Genomic DNA, 16,664 nt, shown 5'->3' with positions numbered 1-16,664 from the left:
CCCGCCCTCGTCCTCTACCCCGAGCCCTCGGGTTAAACATTTTTAAAATGAGAGTTATAACTTTAATTTTTTTTTAACTTTTTTTTGTGTTTTTTTGTTTTTTTTTGTGTTTTTTAGTTTTTAAAACCAAACGATGCTATCCTATTGCTATGGCTATTTTCTAGCCAAGTATGAAAGCACACTACTATGCCAGATGAGATGACGCTGAGTTATTAAAAAAATAAACGTAAAATAAAAAAGGAAATGGCAGACTGTGCCTAATTGAAATCCAACCCCTAATAAATTATCCCACTTCGGTCTTTGCAATGGATATGTGCGTCACTAAGCGCAAAACACAGCGGTCGCAAGTCTCACTACAAATTGCTCACAATTTGCTAGTAGATGCACTGCAGCAAGTACAGCCACCAGCAGATCAACCAGAAATCAAATATATATAACACTACTGTAGGCGTAAGTAAGCCGTTTGGATTCTCCTATGGCTATTTTCTAGCCAAGTATGAAAGCACACTACTATGCCAGATGAGATGACGCTGAGTTATTAAACAAAATAAACGTAAAATAAAAAAGGAAATGGCAGACTGTGCCTAATTGAAATCCAACCCCTAATAAATTTTCCCACTTCGGTCTTTGCAATGGATATGTGCGTCACTAAGCGCAAAACACAGCGGTCGCAAGTCTCACTACAAATTGCTCACAATTTGCTAGTAGATGCACTGCAGCAAGTACAGCCACCAGCAGATCAACCAGAAATCAAATATATATAACGCTACTGTAGGCGTAAGTAAGCCGTTTGGATTCTCCTATGGCTATTTTCTAGCCAAGTATGAAAGCACACTACTATGCCAGATGAGATGACGCTGAGTTATTAAACAAAATAAACGTAAAATAAAAAAGGAAATGGCAGACTGTGCCTAATTGAAATCCAACCCCTAATAAATTTTCCCACTTCGGTCTTTGCAATGGATATGTGCGTCACTAAGCGCAAAACACAGCGGTCGCAAGTCTCACTACAAATTGCTCACAATTTGCTAGTAGATGCACTGCAGCAAGTACAGCCACCAGCAGATCAACCAGAAATCAAATATATATAACGCTACTGTAGGCGTAAGTAAGCCGTTTGGATTCTCCTATGGCTATTTTCTAGCCAAGTATGAAAGCACACTACTATGCCAGATGAGATGACGCTGAGTTATTAAACAAAATAAACGTAAAATAAAAAAGGAAATGGCAGACTGTGCCTAATTGAAATCCAACCCCTAATAAATTTTCCCACTTCGGTCTTTGCAATGGATATGTGCGTCACTAAGCGCAAAACACAGCGGTCGCAAGTCTCACTACAAATTGCTCACAATTTGCTAGTAGATGCACTGCAGCAAGTACAGCCACCAGCAGATCAACCAGAAATCAAATATATATAACGCTACTGTAGGCGTAAGTAAGCCGTTTGGATTCTCCTATGGCTATTTTCTAGCCAAGTATGAAAGCACACTACTATGCAAGATGAGATGACGCTGAGTTATTAAAAAAATAAACGTAAAATAAAAAAGGAAATGGCAGACTGTGCCTAATTGAAATCCAACCCCTAATAAATTTTCCCACTTCGGTCTTTGCAATGGATATGTGCGTCACTAAGCGCAAAACACAGCGGTCGCAAGTCTCACTACAAATTGCTCACAATTTGCTAGTAGATGCACTGCAGCAAGTACAGCCACCAGCAGATCAACCAGAAATCAAATATATATAACGCTACTGTAGGCGTAAGTAAGCCGTTTGGATTCTCCTATGGCTATTTTCTAGCCAAGTATGAAAGCACACTACTATGCCAGATGAGATGACGCTGAGTTATTAAACAAAATAAACGTAAAATAAAAAAGGAAATGGCAGACTGTGCCTAATTGAAATCCAACCCCTAATAAATTTTCCCACTTCGGTCTTTGCAATGGATATGTGCGTCACTAAGCGCAAAACACAGCGGTCGCAAGTCTCACTACAAATTGCTCACAATTTGCTAGTAGATGCACTGCAGCAAGTACAGCCACCAGCAGATCAACCAGAAATCAAATATATATAACGCTACTGTAGGCGTAAGTAAGCCGTTTGGATTCTCCTATGGCTATTTTCTAGCCAAGTATGAAAGCACACTACTATGCCAGATGAGATGACGCTGAGTTATTAAACAAAATAAACGTAAAATAAAAAAGGAAATGGCAGACTGTGCCTAATTGAAATCCAACCCCTAATAAATTTTCCCACTTCGGTCTTTGCAATGGATATGTGCGTCACTAAGCGCAAAACACAGCGGTCGCAAGTCTCACTACAAATTGCTCACAATTTGCTAGTAGATGCACTGCAGCAAGTACAGCCACCAGCAGATCAACCAGAAATCAAATATATATAACGCTACTGTAGGCGTAAGTAAGCCGTTTGGATTCTCCTATGGCTATTTTCTAGCCAAGTATGAAAGCACACTACTATGCAAGATGAGATGACGCTGAGTTATTAAAAAAATAAACGTAAAATAAAAAAGGAAATGGCAGACTGTGCCTAATTGAAATCCAACCCCTAATAAATTTTCCCACTTCGGTCTTTGCAATGGATATGTGCGTCACTAAGCGCAAAACACAGCGGTCGCAAGTCTCACTACAAATTGCTCACAATTTGCTAGTAGATGCACTGCAGCAAGTACAGCCACCAGCAGATCAACCAGAAATCAAATATATATAACGCTACTGTAGGCGTAAGTAAGCCGTTTGGATTCTCCTATGGCTATTTTCTAGCCAAGTATGAAAGCACACTACTATGCCAGATGAGATGACGCTGAGTTATTAAACAAAATAAACGTAAAATAAAAAAGGAAATGGCAGACTGTGCCTAATTGAAATCCAACCCCTAATAAATTTTCCCACTTCGGTCTTTGCAATGGATATGTGCGTCACTAAGCGCAAAACACAGCGGTCGCAAGTCTCACTACAAATTGCTCACAATTTGCTAGTAGATGCACTGCAGCAAGTACAGCCACCAGCAGATCAACCAGAAATCAAATATATATAACGCTACTGTAGGCGTAAGTAAGCCGTTTGGATTCTCCTATGGCTATTTTCTAGCCAAGTATGAAAGCACACTACTATGCCAGATGAGATGACGCTGAGTTATTAAACAAAATAAACGTAAAATAAAAAAGGAAATGGCAGACTGTGCCTAATTGAAATCCAACCCCTAATAAATTTTCCCACTTCGGTCTTTGCAATGGATATGTGCGTCACTAAGCGCAAAACACAGCGGTCGCAAGTCTCACTACAAATTGCTCACAATTTGCTAGTAGATGCACTGCAGCAAGTACAGCCACCAGCAGATCAACCAGAAATCAAATATATATAACGCTACTGTAGGCGTAAGTAAGCCGTTTGGATTCTCCTATGGCTATTTTCTAGCCAAGTATGAAAGCACACTACTATGCAAGATGAGATGACGCTGAGTTATTAAAAAAATAAACGTAAAATAAAAAAGGAAATGGCAGACTGTGCCTAATTGAAATCCAACCCCTAATAAATTTTCCCACTTCGGTCTTTGCAATGGATATGTGCGTCACTAAGCGCAAAACACAGCGGTCGCAAGTCTCACTACAAATTGCTCACAATTTGCTAGTAGATGCACTGCAGCAAGTACAGCCACCAGCAGATCAACCAGAAATCAAATATATATAACGCTACTGTAGGCGTAAGTAAGCCGTTTGGATTCTCCTATGGCTATTTTCTAGCCAAGTATGAAAGCACACTACTATGCCAGATGAGATGACGCTGAGTTATTAAACAAAATAAACGTAAAATAAAAAAGGAAATGGCAGACTGTGCCTAATTGAAATCCAACCCCTAATAAATTTTCCCACTTCGGTCTTTGCAATGGATATGTGCGTCACTAAGCGCAAAACACAGCGGTCGCAAGTCTCACTACAAATTGCTCACAATTTGCTAGTAGATGCACTGCAGCAAGTACAGCCACCAGCAGATCAACCAGAAATCAAATATATATAACGCTACTGTAGGCGTAAGTAAGCCGTTTGGATTCTCCTATGGCTATTTTCTAGCCAAGTATGAAAGCACACTACTATGCAAGATGAGATGACGCTGAGTTATTAAAAAAATAAACGTAAAATAAAAAAGGAAATGGCAGACTGTGCCTAATTGAAATCCAACCCCTAATAAATTTTCCCACTTCGGTCTTTGCAATGGATATGTGCGTCACTAAGCGCAAAACACAGCGGTCGCAAGTCTCACTACAAATTGCTCACAATTTGCTAGTAGATGCACTGCAGCAAGTACAGCCACCAGCAGATCAACCAGAAATCAAATATATATAACGCTACTGTAGGCGTAAGTAAGCCGTTTGGATTCTCCTATGGCTATTTTCTAGCCAAGTATGAAAGCACACTACTATGCCAGATGAGATGACGCTGAGTTATTAAACAAAATAAACGTAAAATAAAAAAGGAAATGGCAGACTGTGCCTAATTGAAATCCAACCCCTAATAAATTTTCCCACTTCGGTCTTTGCAATGGATATGTGCGTCACTAAGCGCAAAACACAGCGGTCGCAAGTCTCACTACAAATTGCTCACAATTTGCTAGTAGATGCACTGCAGCAAGTACAGCCACCAGCAGATCAACCAGAAATCAAATATATATAACGCTACTGTAGGCGTAAGTAAGCCGTTTGGATTCTCCTTTGGCTATTTTCTAGCCAAGTATGAAAGCACACTACTATGCCAGATGAGATGACGCTGAGTTATTAAACAAAATAAACGTAAAATAAAAAAGGAAATGGCAGACTGTGCCTAATTGAAATCCAACCCCTAATAAATTTTCCCACTTCGGTCTTTGCAATGGATATGTGCGTCACTAAGCGCAAAACACAGCGGTCGCAAGTCTCACTACAAATTGCTCACAATTTGCTAGTAGATGCACTGCAGCAAGTACAGCCACCAGCAGATCAACCAGAAATCAAATATATATAACGCTACTGTAGGCGTAAGTAAGCCGTTTGGATTCTCCTATGGCTATTTTCTAGCCAAGTATGAAAGCACACTACTATGCAAGATGAGATGACGCTGAGTTATTAAAAAAATAAACGTAAAATAAAAAAGGAAATGGCAGACTGTGCCTAATTGAAATCCAACCCCTAATAAATTTTCCCACTTCGGTCTTTGCAATGGATATGTGTGTCACTAAGCGCAAAACACAGCGGTCGCAAGTCTCACTACAAATTGCTCACAATTTGCTAGTAGATGCACTGCAGCAAGTACAGCCACCAGCAGATCAACCAGAAATCAAATATATATAACGCTACTGTAGGCGTAAGTAAGCCGTTTGGATTCTCCTATGGCTATTTTCTAGCCAAGTATGAAAGCACACTACTATGCCAGATGAGATGACGCTGAGTTATTAAACAAAATAAACGTAAAATAAAAAAGGAAATGGCAGACTGTGCCTAATTGAAATCCAACCCCTAATAAATTTTCCCACTTCGGTCTTTGCAATGGATATGTGCGTCACTAAGCGCAAAACACAGCGGTCGCAAGTCTCACTACAAATTGCTCACAATTTGCTAGTAGATGCACTGCAGCAAGTACAGCCACCAGCAGATCAACCAGAAATCAAATATATATAACGCTACTGTAGGCGTAAGTAAGCCGTTTGGATTCTCCTATGGCTATTTTCTAGCCAAGTATGAAAGCACACTACTATGCCAGATGAGATGACGCTGAGTTATTAAACAAAATAAACGTAAAATAAAAAAGGAAATGGCAGACTGTGCCTAATTGAAATCCAACCCCTAATAAATTTTCCCACTTCGGTCTTTGCAATGGATATGTGCGTCACTAAGCGCAAAACACAGCGGTCGCAAGTCTCACTACAAATTGCTCACAATTTGCTAGTAGATGCACTGCAGCAAGTACAGCCACCAGCAGATCAACCAGAAATCAAATATATATAACGCTACTGTAGGCGTAAGTAAGCCGTTTGGATTCTCCTATGGCTATTTTCTAGCCAAGTATGAAAGCACACTACTATGCAAGATGAGATGACGCTGAGTTATTAAAGAAATAAACGTAAAATAAAAAAGGAAATGGCAGACTGTGCCTAATTGAAATCCAACCCCTAATAAATTTTCCCACTTCGGTCTTTGCAATGGATATGTGCGTCACTAAGCGCAAAACACAGCGGTCGCAAGTCTCACTACAAATTGCTCACAATTTGCTAGTAGATGCACTGCAGCAAGTACAGCCACCAGCAGATCAACCAGAAATCAAATATATATAACGCTACTGTAGGCATAAGTAAGCCGTTTGGATTCTCCTATGGCTATTTTCTAGCCAAGTATGAAAGCACACTACTATGCAAGATGAGATGACACTGAGTTATTAAAAAAATAAACGTAAAATAAAAAGTAAATGGCAGACTGTGCCTAATTGAAATCAAACCCCTAATAAATTTTCCCACTTTGGTGTTTGAGGTGGATATGTGTGTCACTAAGAGCTAAACACAACGGTAGCAAGTCCCCCTGCAAATTCCTCACAATATGGTACTAGCTGCAAATAAAAAAAAAAAAAGTATAACGTTATTGTAGCCCGAAAAATGGCTGTTGGGTTCTTGGAGAATCACTCCTGCCTAACACTATTCTAATAGAACAGCCTAACGCTTTCCCTGACCAGCAGCAGCTCTCTCCCTAGCGGCATCCAGACACAGAATGATCCGAGCAGCGCGGGCAGCGGCTAGTCTATCCCAGGGTCACCTGATCTGGCCAGCCAACCACTGCTATCGACGTGTAAGGGTACCACGTCATGCTGGGTGGAGTGCAGAGTCTCCTGGCTTGTGATTGGCTCTGTTTCTGGCCGCCAAAAAGCAAAACGGCGGGAGCTGCCATTTTCTCGAGCGGGCGAAGTATTCGTCCGAGCAACGAGCAGTTTCGAGTACGCTAATGCTCGACCGAGCATCAAGCTCGGACGAGTATGTTCGCTCATCTCTACTGATAATGAATAAATGCTGGTTTTATTATTGATTTTCCCTAACATAGGGGATAGCATAGAAGAGAGAGGGATGTTTTTTTGTGGGGTGAGGTTGTGATGGGGGAAGGATGATAAAGGGTAAAAGTAGTAATAAGAAGAAAAAAGAAAGAGGATCACATGTTGCTATATCGTTATTGTATGCCCTTTGTTTTAATGTATTAACTTTAATATATAACTTTAATATATTGTCATTATGAATAATGAATTTAAATAAAAGTTAAAAAAAAAGATGATCAAGTAGTCTGTGCCAATGGTGGCAGACAATACGACTGAAATGCACAGGTCAAGCCTATTTGAAGAACATACTTTCCAAAACCAAGCATTCATATTGCATTTAACACAATAAAAATTGGAAAAATTAATATTTCTGCCAGATAAGCTCTCAGTTAAAAGTAATCTTGCCTTTATGGGACATTGCTCTGTGGGTGGGAGTCCAAACAGCAAAGTTATACAAGGAGTCCCTAAATCCCATGGCAAGACTTTGTTCTTAGTCTGGCGCTGTTATCCTGCAGGGATGCTGGGACTCCTTGCATCATAGATAACTTTGATGCTTGGAGTTTTTCCCCTTTGGGCAGAGTTCTGTGCATGAAATGTGGCCACCATATAGACCATGTCTCATAGATCAAACATTTTTTTGTGAATGTGAATTTGGAGATTTGTGCGATAGCATGTGCTAAACCCTCAGGGAATTATACAGCACAGATTATATATATTATTATATATATATAGGAAATATATAAATATATAGTGTTAAAGCTCTTTAATGCAGTCATGGGGGTCATTTATCTTATCTCTGTTTGTTTTGGTTAGTTTTTGCCTGTCTTTTTTCCATCTGCTACTTTGGTAATTTATCATTACTAGAGATGAGCGAGCACTAAAATGCTCGGGTGCTCGTTATTCGAGACGAACTTTTCCTGATGCTCGAGTGCTCGTCTCGAATAACGAGCCCCATTGAAGTCAATGGGAGACTCGAGCATTTTTCAAAGGGACCATGGTTCGGGAATAAAATGTGTTATTTAATTGAAAAAGAATTTCTTCTGATAAGTTAGCAGATGTATGCAAACATCTGCAATCTATTCTTCACTGTTCCACGCGTATATTATCTCCCGACAAGTTAGCAGATGTGAAGAACAGTGAAGAATAGAATAAAAACAGTGAACATAGGATCATTTAAGTGAAAAACACAGTGAAGAATAGATTGCAGATGTTCGGCACATCTGCTTACTTGTCGGGAGATACGCTGTCCCGGGATCCGCTCCTCTTCTTCCACTGAAGTCTCCCCGATGTCTCCCTGCTGCCCGATGTCTCCCTGCTGCCCGATGTCTCCCTGCTGCGCGCGATGTCTCCCTGCTGCGCGCGATGTCTTCCTGCTGCGCCCGATGTCTCCCTGCTGCGCCCGATGTCTTCCTGCTGCGCCCGATGTGTCTCTGCTGCGCCCGATGTGTCTCTGCTGCGCCTGATGTGTCTCTGCTGCACCCGATGTCTCCCTGGTGCGCGATGTCTCCCTGCTGCCGTTCCGCGTGTATCTTCCGACAAGTAAGCAGATGTGCCGAACATCTGTACTCTATTCTTCACTGTGTTCTTCACTGTGTTTTTCACTTAAATGATCCTGTGTTCACTGTTTTTATTCTATTCTTCATTGTTCTTCACTGTGTTTGTTTAATTAAATGCTCGATCTCGAGCAGGGGAAATACTCGTCCGAGCAACGAGCCGTTTCGAGTACCTTAATACTCGAACGAGCATCAAGCTCGGACGAGTATACTCGCTCATCTCTAATCATTACCAGTTTTTCCTTCTTTTTTTTTTGTCGCACAAATGTCTCAGGTCACTTCTTTACATTCACTAAGATTTCCTTAAGAACAGTTTCTCCTGGAGTTTTTTGCGCCAAAAAATGATGCGAATTTTAGACAATTTGAAAGGATAAATGTCATTTGCGACACTTAGCACATCCGGGATAGAAGGTAAATTACCTGACGATACACAAATGTCCGGTGGACTTCAGTGCAGGAAGTCCCCAAAAAGGCGCAAAAATTGCAATACGCCAAAAAAGAAAAATAAAGATAAATAACCCCCATAGTGTTGATGTCTATACTTCATGTAAATACTAAAGCTGAAGACCACCCGTTGTAGATGGTAGATGGATAGATCTACATTTAAAACATAATGGGGCAGATTTATCAAGCAGTCTGAAAGTCAGAATATTTCCAATTGCCCATGGCAACCAATCACAGCTCCCCTTTAAAATATTCATGAGCACTGGTGAAATGAAAGCTGAGCTGTGATTGGTTGCCATGGGCAACTGGAAATATTCTGACTTTCAGACTGCTTGATAAATCTGCCCCAATATATCTACTGCTATACACCAATTAATCCACAAGATGTCTCCCGAGTGCAACAGAAATGTAATCCATGATGAACTCTCTAGTGAACTCTCTATGTACTAGATCTATGCAGTATTTCAGACCATACGTTTTAATGCTTTACTATTGCTATTCACTCTTAGCAAATGTAAATCATAAAATGTAATACAGTAAACAGATGGTACACATAAAGTAAACCTGTCATGAAACCACAAACCAACAACCTTTTTTGTAGGACAGTAACAGCATCACAATAATGTCCTAGTATATTCTGGGAGTTTCAGCATTACTCTCCGGAGTGATATGGGCAGAGTCATGCAAGGCACAAACTTGGGGGCAGGTGCTGAAAGTAGCTCATGGTGACAGACTTATCTTAAGAGACATTAGTAAAGCCATGAGGGCTGAGGACAAGGTGACTCTCCTCCAGCCCTTTGACTCCTCAGCAGGGGTGTAACTACAGTGGTAGCAGCCACAGCAGCCACTATGGGGCCCACAATGTCAGGGGGCCCCTTCATCAAACCTGACTAAAGAATGGATGATGTGCACCATTATATACATATTATGCTGCACATTGTACAGCTTAATATGTATATAACATATGTATATATTCTGTATATGTGTATTTATCTGTGATGTGTATATGCTGTATGTCTATATGGTGTGTATAAATTGTATGTGTGTACATATGCTGTGCGTCTGTATATGGCACTGTAAATGTGATTTGTGTAAGAATGTTTAAATGTGTGTACGAGTGAAGAACTGTATGTTTATGTATATAGCTATATAAATGTGTGTATATATATATATATATAAGTGTAATATGTATATTTTTAACCGGGAGCGAGGCACCATTCAGAATTCTGCTATGGGGCTCTGCCTCTCATAGTCACACCCCTGCTTCTCAAGTTATTTGTATTTAGTTGTCAAAGTTCTTTTTCTGTGTAATCCTAAAGAATATCATTCTGAACCTGTCCCTTTTCTTCATGACAGGTTGGTGATGGCTTGTGGGCCTAAATTCTCATCACAGGTTCCCATTATTTTTCACCTATCCTTTCGAATGGCTTTTCAGTCTATGCTGCTGTCTGTATACACGAGGGGTAACCCTATTTCTGGTCGTTAACATAAATATATCAATACAATACATTCAAGTTTTTAGCTGTTTACAAACTCCAACTCCAACTTGAGTGACTTCATGGGGTTCACCAACATAAGAGAGCCTCAACTTTAGTACATAAAGCCCCCCAACCTATGCAAGATGGCGCCTTTACACTAAACTTTCTGACTACTTAAGTCCCTCAACAATTAAGAAACCCAAATTACAGATTTAAAAATAACACAATATTCTTTACGATTACTAAAAATGTATCTTGCTATTTCTTCAGAAACTTTGGTTCTTTAAGGCTACAAGCAGAGACTTATTATGTTTTAAAATTGAATATACAAAAGTACAGTGGACACATATAAAACACACAATTGACAGATTGTCAATAAAAGGTTATAAAACAGTAAACATATGATGCATACACTGAGAGTTGTAAAATTAAAAGAATAAAACTAATAGACCTACTAATGAAATAGTAGCAGCACGCGTGAGGTGTCAGTTAGAAACTCTTTTTGGCAGCTTCCAGGGTGACTATATTGCTGGCTATGGATGATGGTTATAAAACAATAAACATATAATGCATACACAAACAGTTGTAAAATAAAAAGGGAATTTAACTAATAGACTTACTAATGAAATAGTAGCAGCACGCTGTGAGATGTCAGTTAATAAACTCTTTTTGGCAGCCTACCAGGGTGAATTTATTGCTGGCTATGGATGCTGGCTATAGATGTGAATTTAATTATTAGAAGGAAGAAGAATGGAAACAATTACCTATGACTATATTTCATACTTTTACCACAGTGGCTATAACTTTAAAGTGAGAAAAAAGTTAAGGATTTTGCAACCTTCTGTACCAGATTTCTTCAGACATATTTCCTTGTTTAAATCAATTAGGAGCAAATGCTCAAGGATAATTACAATTGATGTCCCTATCAAAAATTCAAATATAATATACTGCCTGTATAAAGGAACATTTAAAACCAAATTTTTATTAAGTAGTCAATAAAATTATGTATGCTGGAGCTCACACTAACAATAAACATGGAAGCCCAACAGACATCTAAGTGTCAAAAAAACAGGCTTGGATATAATGAGAGACACTACTTCCATACAGTCAATGATCTGCCATTTCTTGTTAAATTTCGTCGGTGGATATTAGGATCACATCCACCTCCCAGATATAATCTTATAGGCAGAGTATTAGGGAGTTCCTATATTTTTTTTTATTTTTGTAACACATTGTGTTGACAATAGGAGGGCTCAACATATATATCCACTAATATGGTACACGACCAATTTCTTAGTGTGTCAGGGGGTAATCAATATTTGAATTTTCTGTCTTCACCCCAAGGCATCACTTAACGTGTATTTACAAAAAGGAGATGTGTATTGGTGGGCACAAAGTTTCCAAACCCAATAGTAACTAACACATCTTCAAGATCTGTAGCAAGGTGCACTGAGACGGTGTACTGGTGGACATGTGATTTACCACTCTGATGATGTGTAATACACCTTCCCAATGACAACTATTTACATCTATTTACACCTTATTTACACCTGACGCGTTTCCCTGCAATTAGCAGTTCATCAGAGGTGGAATATAATCATACACGATATGGCACGTGTCGTGGGTTTAGGAATACAGTGCTTTAGTATAGTACAGTTGATCACTGTCCGCATCCACTTCGTGCCTAACACTAATAGCAGTAGCGTTTCATTTGTCAGATGTCAAAGTGCACTAAGTTAAAGTTGTTACTCATGATATTTTGTTAGCCTATGAGCTGTGTCCTGCTGACTGACTATCTCAGCTACCCGCTCTAAATTTCTGCTCTCATCATGCCATTTTCTCTCTCTAACTCAGTACAGCTTTATTTCGCTCTCTGCCTAGTGGGACGCCGACGTTGGTATGGTCGCGCGTGCCGCGTGTACTCGCGTCTATTTATAGTATTCGCTCCACCCTCAGGGGGTTGGTTCAGATTCCGGGAGCCAATCAAGTATAGTATCAAGCTGCCAGCCAGAGGGGCAAGAAGAGAGCGTCATCCAAGTAGGTGCGTCCCTTCCAACCAATCGCAGCAGCTCTACGTGCATTAGCTCCCTCACTTGTTTATATTATAAACCACGCCCCTAGATCCATCACTTGCTAGTGATACCGTAGTCGTTTAAGGGGGATATTATTGCGAATGTAGCAGGCATATGCTAAACACATGTGTGAAATTGCCAGATAAATGGCAGCTATTCTTCTGCGAGTAGAGGTACATTATATCGGAGGGTGGATCCCAACCCGAGGACACAGAGCACATCAGTGCACCATCCGGACCGCCAGGATACAGGAAGCACTAGTACCATTATGATGGTTGCTTAGTAGGTCAAACCAAGCAGTATTTGAGACCACAATGATCAAGATATTCATAAAGTACCATAGCTCCCCGGTATGTAAAGCAGAGGATTTAGATGAAACAAGTATAGATTATATGTTCATTGAGTCCATCATTTTGTAAGGTTTTTAAGGTGAAAAGCCACCTGGATTCTCGTTGTATCACCTTACGGGCGAAGTCACCTCCCCTTGGGGATGGTTCCACCAGCTCTATGACCTGAAATTGTAGGACCCTGTGGTCACCATTGTGGTGCTCCCATACATGTCTCGATACAGCTGTATCCACCTTGTTTTTAGTGTCGTTGACATGCTCCCTTATCCTCCTTCTGACTTCCCGTGTGGTTTGTCCAACATACTGGATGCCACAAATGCAGGTCATGAGATACACAACCCCTGCCGATTTGCAATTGGCAAAGTTGCGCATCCAGTATGTTTGTCCAGTAGTGGTACTTTGAAAGGATTTCCCAGTTAGAATATATTTGCAAGCTTTGCAGCCCCCACATCTAAACGTACCCTTGGGCTTATCAGGAAGCCAAGTTCCCTTACCTGTAAGAGGCTTCAGATGACTATGGACAATCATATCCTTGATATTTCGTCCTCGTTTGTACGTGATTGATGGGTAATCATCAATCGCATCAGCGATATCATTATCCATTTTGAGAATGCCCCAGTTCCTGCGCAGGATGTGATGTATTTCCCTGTGGCAGTTATCAAAGGTGCCAATTATTCTCAATTTGGAGTCTCCATCAGTCCGTACTTTGGGATTCAGCAATGTGTTTCTCTGGCAGTTGAGTGCATGCTGATGTGCCTCCTTCAGTACTTGAGTAGGATAACCCCTCTCAATAAATCTGTTACGGAGATCCTTGGCGGCTGATAAATAATCCCCAGTTGAAGAACAATTTCTTCGTACCCTTAGGTACTGACCTTTAGGGATACCCTTTTTCAAAGGAAGAGGGTGCCAGCTATTCCACTGCAGGAGGTTGTTGGTTGCAGTTGATTTTCGGAATAGCTTGGATTTCAATTTTCCTGTGGGAGACAATTCAATCGTTACATCCAAGAATGTTATCGATGCTGGGTTAATTTCTGATGTGAAGAACAAACCCAGTTGATTGATGTTCAATATCTCCACAAATTCACAGAAGAGTTCTTTAGTGCCGTTCCAGACAATCAGGACATCGTCGATGAACCTCAGCCACAACACTATGGCCGAGGTCCATCGCTCGTATTCCTCCTGGAACACAACCTCCCTCTCCCACCAGCCCAGGTAGAGATTCGCATATGTGGGGGCGCATGGGCTCCCCATTGCAACTCCCCTGAGCTGGTGGAAGATTCTGCCCTCAAAGAGAAAGAAATTCCTTGTCAGGATAAAGTCCAATAACTTGAGAACAAAGTTATTGTGGGCCGAGAAATGGACACCCCTCATTTTAAGGAAATCGCCCACCGCTTGACAGCCCTTGTCATGTGGGATGGAACTATACAGAGCCTCCACATCGAGGCTCGCCAGTAGAGTCCCTGTCGGAAGTTCAACCTCATCAATCTGCCTCAGAACATCCATGGTGTCCCTTACATAAGATGGGAGAGCCACTACGAATGGTCGCAGTATCTCATCAATATAGATGCTTACATTTTGTGTCAGACTGTTGACCCCCGACACAATGGGCCTCCCCTTTAGTGGGGTCACCCCCTTATGTATTTTGGGTAGGGAGTAGAACGTGGCCATGCTGGAATTATCGGGATACATAAATTTCCATTCCTTTTCTGAGATCAACTTGGTATCTCTTGCCTCATCTAGGATCTGTTTCAACTCCCGGCCAAATTGTTCACTCGGGTTAATAGACAATTTCTTATAACAATGTTGGTCTTTAAGTATCTTGAAGCACATTGCAACATACTTATCCCTTTCCAGCACGACCACGTTCCCCCCCTTATCCGATGGCTTGATGATGATTGTGGGATCACTACTTAAGTTTCTTAATGCTTCCTGTTCACCCCTGGAGAGATTAAATTGTGTTGTGCCTCTCAAGTTTAGAGCACATAACTGGTCTGTCACAACCTTCAGGAAAACATCCCTGCAGTGGAATAGCTGGCACCCTCTTCCTTTGAAAAAGGGTATCCCTAAAGGTCAGTACCTAAGGGTACGAAGAAATTGTTCTTCAACTGGGGATTATTTATCAGCCGCCAAGGATCTCCGTAACAGATTTATTGAGAGGGGTTATCCTACTCAAGTACTGAAGGAGGCACATCAGCATGCACTCAACTGCCAGAGAAACACATTGCTGAATCCCAAAGTACGGACTGATGGAGACTCCAAATTGAGAATAATTGGCACCTTTGATAACTGCCACAGGGAAATACATCACATCCTGCGCAGGAACTGGGGCATTCTCAAAATGGATAATGATATCGCTGATGCGATTGATGATTACCCATCAATCACGTACAAACGAGGACGAAATATCAAGGATATGATTGTCCATAGTCATCTGAAGCCTCTTACAGGTAAGGGAACTTGGCTTCCTGATAAGCCCAAGGGTACGTTTAGATGTGGGGGCTGCAAAGCTTGCAAATATATTCTAACTGGGAAATCCTTTCAAAGTACCACTACTGGACAAACATACTGGATGCGCAACTTTGCCAATTGCAAATCGGCAGGGGTTGTGTATCTCATGACCTGCATTTGTGGCATCCAGTATGTTGGACAAACCACACGGGAAGTCAGAAGGAGGATAAGGGAGCATGTCAACGACACTAAAAACAAGGTGGATACAGCTGTATCGAGACATGTATGGGAGCACCACAATGGTGACCACAGGGTCCTACAATTTCAGGTCATAGAGCTGGTGGAACCATCCCCAAGGGGAGGTGACTTCGCCCGTAAGGTGATACAACGAGAATCCAGGTGGATTTTCACCTTAAAAACCTTACAAAATGATGGACTCAATGAACATATAATCTATACTTGTTTCATCTAAATCCTCTGCTTTACATACCGGGGAGCTATGGTACTTTATGAATATCTTGATCATTGTGGTCTCAAATACTGCTTGGTTTGACCTACTAAGCAACCATCATAATGGTACTAGTGCTTCCTGTATCCTGGCGGTCCGAATGGTGCACTGATGTGCTCTGTGTCCTCGGGTTGGGATCCACCCTCCGATATAATGTACCTCTACTCGCAGAAGAATAGCTGCCATTTATCTGGCAATTTCACACATGTGTTTAGCATATGCCTGCTACATTCGCAATAATATCCCCCTTAAACGACTACGGTATCACTAGCAAGTGATGGATCTAGGGGCGTGGTTTATAATATAAACAAGTGAGGGAGCTAATGCACGTAGAGCTGCTGCGATTGGTTGGAAGGGACGCACCTACTTGGATGACGCTCTCTTCTTGCCCCTCTGGCTGGCAGCTTGATACTATACTTGATTGGCTCCCGGAATCTGAACCAACCCCCTGAGGGTGGAGCGAATACTATAAATAGACGCGAGTACACGCGGCACGCGCGACCATACCAACGTCGGCGTCCCACTAGGCAGAGAGCGAAATAAAGCTGTACTGAGTTAGAGAGAGAAAATGGCATGATGAGAGCAGAAATTTAGAGCGGGTAGCTGAGATAGTCAGTCAGCAGGACACAGCTCATAGGCTAACAAAATATCATGAGTAACAACTTTAACTTAGTGCACTTTGACATCTGACAAATGAAACGCTACTGCTATTAGTGTTAGGCACGAAGTGGATGCGGACAGTGATCAACTGTAC

This window comes from Engystomops pustulosus, chromosome 5 (assembly GCF_040894005.1).
Source record: "Engystomops pustulosus chromosome 5, aEngPut4.maternal, whole genome shotgun sequence".
Lineage (NCBI taxonomy): Eukaryota > Metazoa > Chordata > Amphibia > Anura > Leptodactylidae > Engystomops > Engystomops pustulosus.
The sequence above is the reverse complement of the archived record's forward strand: the minus strand, read 5'-3'. Positions refer to the sequence as shown.